The sequence below is a fragment of the Protopterus annectens genome, chromosome 12.part0, assembly GCF_019279795.1.
Source record: "Protopterus annectens isolate FY-2018-M chromosome 12.part0, PAN1.0, whole genome shotgun sequence".
In the NCBI taxonomy this organism is placed as follows: domain Eukaryota; kingdom Metazoa; phylum Chordata; order Ceratodontiformes; family Protopteridae; genus Protopterus; species Protopterus annectens.
The window spans coordinates 939,431,896-939,447,018 of record NC_056746.1 but is presented as its reverse complement, the minus strand read 5'-3'; positions in this window follow the sequence as shown (position 1 = coordinate 939,447,018).

Below are 15,123 nucleotides of genomic sequence, written 5' to 3'. Positions count from 1 at the left end.
GAGCAGTGGTGCAGCGGGTAACATTGTTGCCTCAAAGCAAGAGGTTCTCCAGTTTGATTTTTGGCTGGGGTGTCTTCTGTGCAGAGCCTGCATGTCCTCCCTGCTTTCATGTGGGTTTCCTCCTGGTACTCCAGTTTCCTCCCACATTCCAAAGACATACATCTGGAGCATTTCTCCCCAAGCCTCTGCTGAAAATAGGCTCTCTCCTTGTCGGACTTTCCTGATCAACAAATGTTAAATAAATAAATAAATAAGTCATTTACGCTGAAAGCAACTCTTAGGAACACAGCCCTTAGTCTTTACTTAATGTGTGTCACACACATTTATGTAGAGGTGAAAATGTAACATTAAAAGTGACACTAAGTATTATGTGCAACTAATGTTTCAAGTTGACATGCTGTGATTAAAATATGTGTGGCAAATATATATTAATATTATCAGTCAGTGATACAGTTCAAATATATATTCAAATGACATTAGCAATGCAACATGGTTAATGGGTATCATCATGACGTGATATAATCAGAAAGGAATTTGAATGTTTTTGAACAACTTTACACAGTGACAAGCAAATGACAGCATGTAATAGCTAGAAATTATGTATGACACACCTATATAACTTTTCCTTAACAAATATATCACTGTCGCTGACTACATTTGCATTATGCTTACAGATGTACTTGCATATATGAAAAAATGTATTGATGATCATGAACATATTATGAAACACTTCTGAAACACAGTAGAACTAGGAATGGCTTGTGGCACATTAATATCAGAAAACTGTGTAACGTGGTCTTAAACAGACCGTCAGAGTGCAGTTGCACATCATTGCAAGAGCAGTGAAACTCAAGCATTACGTGCTAATAAAGGTTTGCAACAGCACAAGGACTGTGAGTCAGCAGACACCCACTCAACAATGCAGTCATTAGACTATGCGCATCATATAATTCATAGGATCATAGGCAGTTACTAGGCTATTGGCCATAGAGCCTTTACAAGCCTAGCTATGCTATAACCTGGTTCCGTAATGCTACTCAAAGATCAGCACTGGCTGCCCCTGCCCAAGACGACATAGGTGATACCCCCAGGGTACATTTACGGTTTCCCATCTAATTGTCCAGGTTACACTTAGATAGGGTCATTGGGGAACTCTAATTTACATGACTTGGGAGATTGTTCCAGAGGAGTGGCAACCTCTAGAAGACATATCTGTTTCTCCAGCATGTTCTGTTAATAACACAGGCTAGTTAAGGTCCCTAGAGTGAGTGACTCTTGTCCCATTTGATTTGCAGATGTGCAGCATTTCTTTTAAAGCAGGGTTCGAGACTGCCTTGTAGGCCAGGCACAAGTTGCCTCTAAACAGTCTATACAATACAGAGTACAATGACATGGCCTTAGTCTGTCCATGTAGGTCATGTGTTTTAGGCCCTGAATTTTCTCTGTGACAAACCTGAGGTCTCTCCAGCTGCTGCAGGTGTCTGGTAAGGTACATACAGAAAGGAGCATTTGTACTCTATTACTGGTCTGATAAGAGACCAGTACAGGGGAGTTATAACCTCCTTAGCTTTGGATGCTATGCCCTTACTTATGAGATGTGCAATGTAGAAAGCCTTACTTACCACTGTGAACACATGGTTGTCAAAGTTAAGGTTGCTCTCAACCTGCGTTCCCAAATCTCTCACCACTGGGTTTGAACTTAGTAAGGTATTGTTAATACTGTAATTTGCAGGGACTTCCCTTTACTGAAGGGGATGATGATACAGTTTTTGTGTTGCATTTAAGTCTGTGGCTCCGGCACCAATCATTTATCTATGTGAGCCCATTTTGCAGAATGTTGATATTGTTGGGGGATTCTATGATTGCACCCAGTATGCAGTCATCAATGAACTTGGTAAGTCACAGGCCATCTATTTTCACCTGGATTTCTGAGAAATAGTAGGGGCCCTGCACAGAACTTTGTGGAACACCACTGGTGACAGGTCTGCTGGTAGAGGTGGAATGTCCAACTTTGATTGTATGCATTCTGGTGAGTCACTTGGCTACATATCTAATGACATATGGGTTAATCCCAGCTGGGTGAGATTCTCAGTGATGCCTGAGTGGGGGGATTGTGTCAAAGGCCATGTCCAAGTCAAGATAGGCAGTATGTACTGTCTTTCCTTCATCTAGGACTTTGGTGACAACCTCAAGGAAGTCTGCCAAGTTTAACAAGTATGATCTACTCTTAACAAAGCTAAACTGACTCGGCTCAAGAGTTTGAAGGTCTCCTATATACCTGTTGATGAGGTCCATGATGATTCTCTCCATGGCCTTACAGATAAGGTTGGTTAGGCTTATGGGTCTATAGTTCCCATGGTAGGTTGAGGGACCTCAAGGGGATTACTGTTGCTGTTTTCCACTCTGCTGGAACCAAGCCAGTACTTAGACTGTGGTTGAAGAGAGTGCCCAGTAGTTCCACTAACTCCTGTTTTAGAACATTTAGTAGGCAACCTGATATGTTATCTGGTTCCATAGAGGCTGTGTTTTTGGCCATGCAGGGTGTGGTTATGACCTGCTCTTTGGAGATACTGGGTATAGTACTGGTGGCAGGTATGCTTTGGGATATGATTGGTGGGGACAGGGGGTGAAGTTTTTACCAAACCTGTCTGCTAGCAGGTTGACAATGTCCTCAGGTTCAGTATGAGTGCTATCGTCAACTACTAATTTAGCACAAAGCTGGGCCTTCCCTTTTAGAGTTTGGACATAGCTAAAGAATGCCTTGTGCTTATCCTTAGCTAGGGATGCTAATTTAGTTTCGTAATTAGCTTTAGAGGACTTTACAAGATGTCTAATTTGCTTGCTCAAGCTGTGAAGGGTGTTCTTCATCTGCTGAGACCTTTCCCTCTTATTCTTTTACAGCAGTTTATTTCTCTTGTTGTATAACCTATTTATGCTAGATGTCCACCAGGGTGGCTTGTTTTTTTCATGAGGATCTTGTTTTGATCTGTTCAGGTATGCCTGAGTCTATATATTTGTATAGATGTTTATACAGGGCATTTATGAACATCTCAGTATAGAAATCATTGCTGTCAGTGGTGGCAGGAGGTTTGAAACTATTTAAATGATCACTTAGGAGGCAATTGTTTGCTTTGGAGAAATTTTTCAAACTTTTTGCTCCTAATGGATTAGGTACAATCGTTACTTCGAACAACACTGATTTAGGATTAGACTTTACCAGGCAGGGTCCCACACATGGGGTGGTGCAGTGATCTTCCATGTCGGTGAGTACTAGGTCAAGGGCATTAGAGTCCCTTGTAGGGGTGCAGGCTATGTGTTCCAAAGAATTTGTGTTAAAGTCCAGCAACCTTAGGGTGAGTGTGTTTGTGCTCATATATGTTTTCCAATTGATAGAAGGATAGTTAAAGTCACCCAAGACCCGGGTATTTGGCTGTATTGTGAGTGACTAAAGTAGGTCCAGGTAGGCAATGTTGGTTTCATGGTTCATGGTAGGGGTCCTATAGATAACAATGACATGGAAGGGGGGGTCTTTCCTATAGTTAGTTGGACTTGGAGTACCTCTAGGGAGTTGTATCATTTAATCAGTCTTGAGGTGTATTTGTCTTTAATGCAGATAGATAAACTTCCTCCTTTGGTTCTTCCATGTTCATTTTGTGGTCTGATCATGTAGAAGGTATTGCAGCCTTGCATGGTCAGGGTACTCTTTGCGGCCTTGAACCATGTCTCTGTGACTGCACAGACATTGGCATCTTCCAAAGTTTTTGATTTAGACTTGTAGCATTAAGCAGCATAACCTTGAGTTTCTCTCTAGACGATATTTTTCTATCAAGAATTTTGTTCCTATGACATTGCCTAAAAAAGGCCCTATGGGGGAGGCAAGTACCTTTGCCAGTAACTGAAAGCCAAGAGGTGACAAGTGAAGATCATCTCTGGCAAACCAGCATGGTCTGTCGATCATATCATCCCAGGCTGATAAATACTGGATCCCCCTGGATTGACACCAGAATCTAAGCCAATTGTTGAAGTCGATCAATTTGTGAGGCATCATCCTGGGTGAAGATAGAATGCTGCTTAGGGCTAGGAACATACCTGCCTGAGACACATAATCTGAAAGCTCAGTCATGTCTCTCTTCATATAGTCCAGTGGACTATCACAGAGTCATAACAGTGCTTGTTGTTGAGAGACTTGAGTGTGTGCATGATCTGGCGAATCCCGGCATCTGACAGGCAGTTGACAGTGACCTTCTACTTATCCAGCCTGGTGAAGGGGACATCTGTGTGTCTCACTACAGAGTCGCCTATGACCAAGAGATTTGGTTTTTAGGTGTTTTACCTTATGGGGGTTATTGGGTGAGACACTGATACATTTGTTTTTATGTGTAGTGGATTCTGTTGGGACTGCATTGTGTGCAGAATTTTTGCACTTGCGAGGTCTCTGCTCTTTTGGTAAACTTCTAGTGAGTACCTCCGTGTATACGGGTTTATGTGTCATGCACTTGATTTGTGGAAGAGGTGAAGTGTGTGTGCTGACAACCTGTTTGATATCTGATTTGTTGCTATGTAAGACAGAGAGAATTAATTCCATATTCATAGTATGGATATATCTGTGACATATTGAATTTGTATATTTTAGGGGCAATAGGTTGTCAGTAAACCTGAGGCAATTGCTACATTGCCTCAGGATGCCCTTGTCAATCAGGTGGCTGGAAAAATGGTGGGAAACTGTCTGGCCAGTATGTCAGGTGTATTCTGTAATTAGTAGGCGGGGTGGGCAAGATGGACCAGGCTCTGCCATAGGACTAGTAAAATCAGCTAATCTATGGGGAGGTTTAGGAGTAGAAACCTGCATAGACGTCTCAAAATGTGCATCTGAGTTGGTCTTCGGGCAGCAGTGCACAACTGCATTGAGCAAGGAAGCTTAGAAGGGTTCCATAGAAGTTATCAAGGGAAAATATGTCTTTCTAAGCGTTTGTGTCTGCTCATGGCAGCACCAAACCCTGCTGTGCTGTGTTTAATGAAATTAAACAGTTGTACCTCACTAGCCAATGGGAGAACCCAAAACTGAGCCTTCCACCAACAATCCCCAACTCAGATGTGTCCTGGGCTGCACACGTGTGCCACAAGGGTGGAGGAGGGCCTTCTTAATGTAGGATGGCTGGTTTTAGTGCTTAATATATCCAAACAGCCTAGATTCAGCAGATCTGAATCTAGCTTATGCTATGAGATACACTAGAACTAGGATAGCAAAGTGCAAGAAATAATGGTTAAAGCAACAAAAAAAGTAAAAAATGGAACAGGAATTCAGCAGAAAATAGTTCACCAAGAACCACCGTCATATATCCATACAAGCTGGCAAATGCATAATGTGAAAACAGAAGCAGCAGCAGTGAAAGCACAGTTTTATGTTTGCTACGCAAGAATCAAAACAACACACTCCAGACTTACATTTAACACATCCAAGTCATCATCAATATGCCAGTTGAGCACAGATGGGTTTCATCTAAGTTGTGTCAACTACAACACATAACCTAAATGTAAGATTTATAATAACACATAAGACAACATTTCACATTAAATAATGTACACGTTAATGTTATTCAGAATAAATCACTACACATTACTCATACTTCACACTTCCCACAATGGATCTGCAAGGTATTACACATACCTCGCAGATCAATTGTGGGAAGTCTACCATAACATTTGCATACCTGATTGTCATAGGAATGCACATCTAAACCTGCAGAATGGAATATGTTATTGGTATTTCTGGAGACATAAAGGGAGAAAGTAATAACACATACATGTCCCCTCCACTGGTTAGGACTTCTGATGAAGTCCTGATTTTTTGGATGGAAGCATTTAACTCTAATGAGTTCTTTATTTACTTTACTGCCTTGTGGAATTCTTGAGTCTTAGGTCTTGTGGTTTGTAGCACTGGTGTATTTCATTTTTCTGTCAGCAATCTCACAAAGGAGATGAATGTCGCCATGAAATACTGTCATTTATTCCTAACTAATTTCTACATTACATTAACTACATGACTAATAATTAACATTTAATTATGAGTACACATATCTATAAGTCACATCCATGTGTAAATGAAACAAGCACATCTTTTTACAAATAAATCGTATTATGTAATATTCTGGAAACTGCGGGTAATGACAAAATGTACATTTATTTGCAGTGTAAAACGAATGTGTCAGCACACCAAGTTTACCTTTCATATTTTGCAAGAAATCATTTGTCTGCACTTGAAACACATAATAAATAGTTATTAAAGGAATTAGTATACAACTATGGGATTCAAATCCACACATGTAAAGTATGTAGGAGTGTAATTAAGGACTCCACATACAGTGCTAAACCTACAGCTATAACAGTGTAAGGATTACACATTCATGCTTCTTTCACTTGTATTGTGATTACAAGACTCACATTTATTTCAGCCATGATGATCTGCATTGTTCTTACATTTACTAAATTGATGTAACAAGTAATGGATTGTAAGAGAATGTTATGAAAATGTAAAAGTAAGAGGTAATATATGTTTGTATTAATCAGCATCCACACATACATAACCAGGCTGAGCCTGAAATTGTTCAAAAAATATCAGTGTACTACCCCAATAAACAATAAATAAATAAAGACATCATATACATTATTAACTTAAACGTACTGTATGATGTTTTCTAGAAGCTAACATAAGTTACCAAACAACTATAAATCTTCCGTATGTGATGTGGAGTAGTAAATAAATTGCTGCCAAGATTTTATCCAAAATAAGCAATACTGAGATTTGAAACCACACCAAAGAAAATTTACATTGCTCTGTTGCTTAACCAGCTAAGGTAATGGACATGAAATTTCTTTGAATATTTTAAAATCATATGTTATTGAATAATACTATTAGATGTATGTGTGAAGTCCATATTATTATACAGGTATGATAGACAGTCCTTCACAATGTTTACATTAGCCAAGTATAGTTGCAGATACCTTCTGAATGTGTCAACATGCAGATATACTCTTTAAAGATTAAAATGCATTATTCTTCCATGTAAATTAATATTAGTATTACAGATATTCTTGGGATACTCTAGAAAGACAATGCATCACCTAAACAGATATGCTTACTTCTTCTTCTTTCGGCTTTTTCCCAGTTAGGGGTCGTCACAGCAGATCACCTTGTCCGCTCATGATTGGCAGTGGAGTTTTACAGTGTTGAGTTGCCAGCCCAGCGCCCAACCTTCCACAGAAGGCACACACATGCACACACTCACACCTAGGGCTAATTTAGAGTGTCCAATCCACCTGCAGCATGTCTTTGGGATGTGGGAGGAAACCGGAGCACCCGGAGGAAACCCACACGACCACAGGGAGGACATGCAGACTCCACACAGAAGGCACCCCGGCCGAGGATTTAACCGGAGAACCTCTTGCTGTGAGGCGGCAATGCTAACCACTGCACCACCGTCGCTACCCTAAACAGATATGCTTACTACATATATGATACTGTTGGTGTTAATGTGTGGAGTACGTACATAACTTACTGTAGGAATTAGGTGTCTGGTTTCAGACCTCTGCAACCCTCCACCAAATATCCTCTGCATCCCTCCAGTGTTAATCATCACAGCAGTGACAAACCTGCACTCCAGTCCAGTAGATCCCTGTGGTGCTCCCACACTATTCGGTTCTATATGTTGATCATAAAAAAGTTCCTTGGGCATGCATGCATCCTCTGCACATGTCCAGCATAGACAGTGAGCATCTGCATCACCTCTTCTTCTGTCCAGTTCAATGCCCAGACTCACCAAAGCCATGTTTCTGTTGAGATTCTCAGTACGCGTGAAGAAATGTTTGTAGAATGCCTTCAGAAAAATGCTGAGGTCCCACATGGTTTACAGATAGCAATGGTATGTTAAGAATATGTATCAATAGCACATTTTAAAATAGTTGCCTATAGGATTGCTAAATTATTTAAACTGGCAAAGTGACCAGACTCACAATGTACTATTGTATCCGTTATACTTTATTGCAGGAAACAAATATTGCCAAGCAGTTATACTGTCTGAGTTTTTTTCAATTCTATTATAACATAGCTAGAAAAAAAGTCTTTGCTTCTCACGAACTGTGTCATGCCTAGGATCAATGCACACTTGAACAAGATGGCTCCAAAGAAAAGCAAGCAGTGTCCAGCTTATATGCACTTTTAGATAGCAGCAAGTGTTATTTTTTTAGTGTCTTTGTGGTTTGCATGTCTGATTTTTGTTCCATGTCATCTTCATGTCAGTTAATGTGTCTGTATTTTATTACTTCATTTCTGTACCTGGAGTATCACAAAAGGTCCTTGTTATTTCCTTTTAAAATATCAAATACCTCAACAGCTTCCTTCTTTGTATGCTCCAGTTTGTCATAACAGGATGCCATTTTACTGTGACAGTTTAAGCCCACAACCACATGATTTCACAAACGAGCTAAACTAGATATGTTTTATATTTTTCCGTGAACTGGCTTTAAACCACATGTATTCACAAACAAGCTAAACTAAGCATGTTTTATATTTTTCTTGCAAAATTGCTCTAACAGGTGTCTAACTGAAACATAACTGCTGTGCTAAAGACATCATACTTTCTATATCTCTTTTTAACTTTGCAGTTCAAGGTTGTCATGTTACATTTCTGCATTTTAGAAAAAGAACATTTCCTTTTAACTTTGTAATAAAAGCTAACATTTCTTATTTCAAACTTTGCATTAAAAGCAAACATTTCTTATTTCAAACTTTGCGTTAAAAGCAAACATTTTTTATTTCAAACTTTGCGTTAAAAGCAAACATTTCTTATTTTATTATTGCTTTGGGGGAAATATTTTATTTTATATAATATCTATCAAGGATGCTAGCAGACCATTCATGGCCATCTGGCACATGTTACAGATATTCCACTTTATTATTATTTATTGGGCATTTCTGCTGAGCACTGTACACTTACACTGAGCTATTGGTTAATGCTCTGAGATTCAAGAACTTACATGGATGTTTACAAATGGGATCCCAAAACACTGAATGTTAATAAACCTCATTAATTATGTATGGAGTAAATGGTATTTAAAAGGTGTGTGCACTTAGCTAACCTCACTCTGAGGTGTAGCTGCCTGAAAGCTGTCATTTCAAAGGTAAGCTGTCACCTGCTTGCATGCTGTTGTGGAATACAGAGCTATTATCACTTTCGTATGTTCGCAATGTTCTGTGTAAAATCACTAAAATATATTTTCATGGCTATTTTATGTGCAATTCTCTACATTACAATATGCCTGTTCTATAAAGGATGGGGATAGACTTCCTCAATATGCATGCATATGGGTACATGTCCATCATTATCATGGAGGTTTCCCTCATATGCAGTTGTATGGCTACAAGCAAACCAGCCCTGGCAAACTACAGATATACACAGAATCTACTCATATCTGTAGGTACTGCAAATTAGCCTATAACATCTGACAATTTTCTGCACGTTGTATGTTCTGGGACTGATTTATGGATATTCTCTGATGCTTGATCATATAGCGGTAGCTGTGACTGCATTCAGTGGGATTTGGGCAACATCAGGATTGCTTAGCATTTCTGTTGTTTGTTGTTGCAGTATGTAACCATGACTGAATACTTGGCCGTTTTCATAAGTTGATGTTTTTCTGTCTTGTTTTGTAAATTGTCAGTAGTTGTATTGTTTATTATATCATGAAGGTCACATTTGTGATGCTGTCTTTCACTAACTGCAGTAATATTAGTGATGCATCTAACTTGCTTGAGAAAAGGTAGGTGTAGTTGGATGTGCAAGTAACTGTGGCAACACCATTTTAGCACTACCAAAGTTGTGGCAGCGATTATGTGTTTGTCCCTTACTTGTCGTAATATCCACTGGCATGGGTTCAAATCCCTCCTCTGCATATATAACATATCTAAACATATGGAATGGATTAATAGCTGTGCACATCAATGTTGATGATGTTATGGCATATGAATCAACTATTCAGTTATGTTCTTTCTGCTTATCTGTTCATGACTATAATACAGATGACATACATTGGTTTACATACCAGTGAATAATGTAAATGAGAGATGAGGCATTTGTTTGACATGCATGCTTTGAACATTGACATGTCAATATGTGAACCACTATATAAAATCTGAGATGTGCATATCCCCTTTGTTTTAGCTGGCCAACCAGAATAGAAGGGACAATTTTTTGCCAAATAAAAATGAAATAATTATAGATCCTCTGTGCCAGCAATGCTTGAACCTACTAGGATAGACGGGCTATACTCTGTAGAGATAACAAGTATAGATGGATCTCACAAACATGATCAGTGCTGTACATGCACACAAGTCCAGGGAGGCCTGCCGACAATGTTGCTTTGACATGCTGCTTCATGCAACCAACAAACATCTACTCTACGAGAGGTCGAGGAATACCACTAGAGGTGGGCCACCCTTGCCCTCCCTGGATGAGATAGCAATGCTCCTGGACTCTCATCATAACACCTGCCAAGAGCATCAAATATTGGAGGGAGGTATTAAGGCAGGTGTTCCAGGATATACAGGTATGTCCATCATTCACAAACACCAATTCTCATTGAAGGACTTTCATTCACATTTCTTACCTTATTGTTATATTTATGTTGCAGCAGCAGAACTACACAGTGCCCATGACAACAAACCTGATGTGGATGCACAAGGTAAGTGTTACAGCATGTTATCTTACATACACAGTATATAGATAACTCTGTCAGCAACATGTGCAATGTTGTCTGTTTCAACTGCATAGCCTCATTGACATCAGAACAGCGTCACCACATCAAGTAAGGGTCTCCATATTCTGTTAGAGTGATCTATAGCTGTTGTGTGCCTTGGCCTCCTTTTACGTCTGATAAATATACTCACATGTTGTTGTTTGTGTGCCATTTAATCCTACAGATACATATTTGTGCACATGGACTTTGCAACATCAGGCACACACAGGTAATGTTGTTGAAACTGTGGCTATAGTACAACACTGTTTAGCACATCTATGATCTATGATATTCATTTTGGCTTGTTGCCTACACAGGTACATCATCACAATATCTGCACAAATGGTGATTTGTCATGTCTCCATATTCTGATAGTGTGATACATAGCAGATGTTTGCCTCTGCCTCCTTTTATGTCTGAGAAGTATACTCATATGTTGTTTGTGTGCCATTTTATAATGCAAGTATAGCTTTACCTCAGATGATATATTCCCTGACCAGGGAGGACATACCTGGTAAGGCAGTCTGTATGGTTACTACATTTCAGTGTTGTTAATTACATCTGTAATCTTCATGGTTAACGTGGTCTTGTTCACCAGCATAGGACACCTGCGTCTTTGTCCATTTGGTATGTGTATATCTTATTTGCTGTATGTTATACATCAGATTGAGTGCTATATGATGTGTTATATGTGTGTAATACCGAGTTGTGGTCATTTCTCATTTTATATGACACTAGCATTTCAATCCTCTCCACCAGCGGTGGAGTCAGAGGAGGACATGTCAGGTAGGTTTTAGTAGTTGGGATTATATTTTCTGTTATATTTGCTTGATATGTGAATGATTAGGCATATCTCTGGTTTATAGGGTCTTGGCACCACCTACAGCTATGTCAACCTTGTAAGTCCATATCATTGTAAGTATTGTAGATATATAGTTGTCCAAAATGGCAGTTCTATGCTGCCTCATTTGACTTCTGTGAATGTATATGACATATGTCATCTGTCTCTTTTTGTAGTATGTCACTACCTGCCTCCTACAGTAGCCCGTCTACTGATCCTGAGGCGGGATATGATGTGCCTTACTTTGATAGTACAGCCAATGGCATACAGGCCATTGCACTGGGTTCATTGCCTGGCCCAGAAGGTGACTTCTGATGATATGGGGACATCAGATGATGGACATGATGATGATGACCACAATCCACTGTCCCAGGTAAAGTCTGGCATTAATAGTGCCTCATCCCCATGATGGACTGATATTGTCCATCTGACAACACATGGGAGTGTAGCAGATGTGCATCGAAGCATATCACAGGGTGTCCATGAACATTTATAGCAACGTCATGGCTCTGACCTGCCCATGACATCAATCATGTAGCACACTAGCTGCCTGTGTTACATGAAGGTCAGGGGTACAGACATGGAGTTGTCATGTAGGTATTAGCTGTTCAACATGACAGTGTGGTGTCTGTTGTATGCTCTTTTGAAAGCCTTGTTACTGTTTTACTAGAGCACTGCCATAGTACTAAATGGGTGCTTTGTGCCCTAACTGTAGTGAGTGGATTATCTCCCATGGGGTGAGGTAGACCCCCTCTCATTAGATCAACATATGACCTTCAAGCATCAATGCCTGTACTGCAACATACACACATATCTGCTGTTGGTCATTCAACTGTGAACCCAGCAGTCACATCCAGGGACATCACATTACTGCTTCTGGCCACACTGTGTCCCAAAATGCTAGTATCACCACATCCCACTCTTTTTATGAGGTACAGCACTATGGCAATTAAAACAAATTCTTACATTTCTTCTTTAAGGACACACTCTGCACCTGTGGTCTTTGCATGCATCTTTAGAACCACACATGCATAACAACACGCAGATTTGATTTATGAAATTCTTGTTGGGACTTCTGTTTATTTTTATTTCTCAAAACATGTTAGAGCTTCCTTTTAGGGTTGCCATCTGATTTCTCAAACATGCATTGGACTTTTCTTTTAGGGCTGCCCTAAACTGGAGAACGTGGAACTGCTGCTGCTTTGTTACCATTCTTTCAGGATTTGGAATGGATGGAAGATTAGCATTCCTTCAGCAGGTACTCATAGGATATGTGTGTCGATGTGTGTGTGCGTGTGTGCACGTGTGTGTGTGTGTGTGTGTGTGTGTGTGTGTGTGTGTGTGTGTGTGTGTGTGATGGCCTTTGTAGGGATGGCAGCTTAGTTAATTATCTGACTCAGGCTCAAAGCCTGTACTTTAGCTACAGCAGACAAGAGACTTAATCCTCTACACCATCTACCAGACAATAATGGCAAATGGCCATCAGTGCCTGTGCTATAAAATTTGAAAGCAGTGTTAGTAGCACAATGGGTAACATACTTGCCTTTGGTTCAGAAGGCTGTGGGTTCTCCTTCCTCATCATGTCAATGAATTGCTAATACTACAGTGCACTTTGGGGTGGGGAGAGTTGTACTCTTGAGTGTGTTGCCGTTTGCATGAGATGTCAAACTAAAGCTCCGTCTGTCTGTGTTAATGGTAAGTGCTGTAATATCTTTTACATCCACCTGAGCAATTGAAAAGAGTAGCGATAATTTCCCTAATGTCCTGGCCAAATTTCCTGTAGTTGTATAAATACCACCAAGGGTCTCCCATGAAAAGATGCTACGAGTCCAGTGTGACTAACGTGGTCACCAAAGGATATTTAAATTAAATCCATAACTCTGCCTTCATTTCAAAAAGAAAAAAGAAAATAGTGCATATGCTGACACTTCTGAGCAGCGTTTATGGTAACTGGGGGAGAGGGACAAGTAATGGGACACCAGAATGGTTGCGGGGGCAGGAGGACCTGGTCCATTCTCTTGCTTATGGCTCCATTTGACTATGATCCAGCTCTGATGAGGTTCATATATCCTGCACACAGCCTGCAACAGCTCTCTGGCTAATCTGTATGTATCTATTATTTCCTGTTCAGACAGCAGATTTAACTGTAGACTGGCTCGGCACCTTGCTGTCTGCCTTCTGGGATGCATTTGCAGATCACCTTTCTATTACGGCTTGCAGTACCTCAGCCTGCCTTAGTTCATTAAATGTTGGTTGCATTTATTTTAATTATGTTTGCTGAATCCACAGGATTACTTAGGAATTTTTAGAATAAATCAGTGGTAAAAGAAAGCACAAATGGCCTTTGCCAAGTACTTTCAGAAAATTTTTGGTGAAGTACTCTGCCACATTTAAATTACATTGGGTGAACCTGTTGTCTTTTGGAATCTGGAGGATATGCATGGAGTCCGCAGTTATCCTACACTGAATAAATACTTACTTGGTCTTGTTTTATCATCCATTATGGAATCCTGTCTGCGACACAGGTGCTGACATCTTCCTTCAGCATGCTGAGCTGTCTGCAACTTTCTTTTGGAATCCATCCCAGTATCCAACATTAGCAAGTTACACAGATGATATAGTTTTAGCAGTTCAGAGAGACAAGCTTGTCATTAAAATTATTAAAATAATGGATATACTACAAGAGCAGTTGGATAGAACTGGTTTGGATTTAAACAGAGATGAAAGTAAAAGGTTTGGTGGAAGAAGGAGAAAAGACTTTTATCATGTCAAGTGTATTGAGACAGAGATCGAATAAAGAAAATTTGAAAGAAATTCCAGAGAAATGAAAAATACTGTTAGAATATCAAAGAATGTCACAATAACATTCAGAAAAATGTATTTCTCATTTAAAAAGTATTACTGGAAAAGTGCAGCCACTGTGTTAGGATGTTTCCATATTAGTCGAACTAGAAGTAAAATTATGAACATTTTTAGATTTTGTCCTGGGCCCACATTTAAACCTGTTAAAGAGCAAAGTGTTGCATAAACAAAATGAAGGAAGGATTAGAGATGGTTAATAAAGTGGTTTTAGCATCATTGCACATTGCAAGCATTTAACTACTGAGAAATAATTACATATTTTTTGGATCTGTATTCAATGGAGATTATAAGACGATATTTGACAAACAGTCTTAGAATTATGATTATGGAAGGAAAATAACATTTTGGAAGTTAACTTATCAGAGTGGAACGGATAACAATAATAAGTAGAATGAGAAAACTGGAATGGAACGGATAACAATAATAAGTAGAATGAGACTATTGGAATGGAACGGATAACAATAATAAGTAGAATGAGACTATTGGAATGGAACAGATAACAAGAATAAGTAGAATGAGACTATTGGAATGGAATGGATAACAATAATAAGTAGAATGAGACTATTGGAATGGAACAGATAATAATAAGTAGAATGAGACTATTGGAATGGAACGGATAACAAGAATAA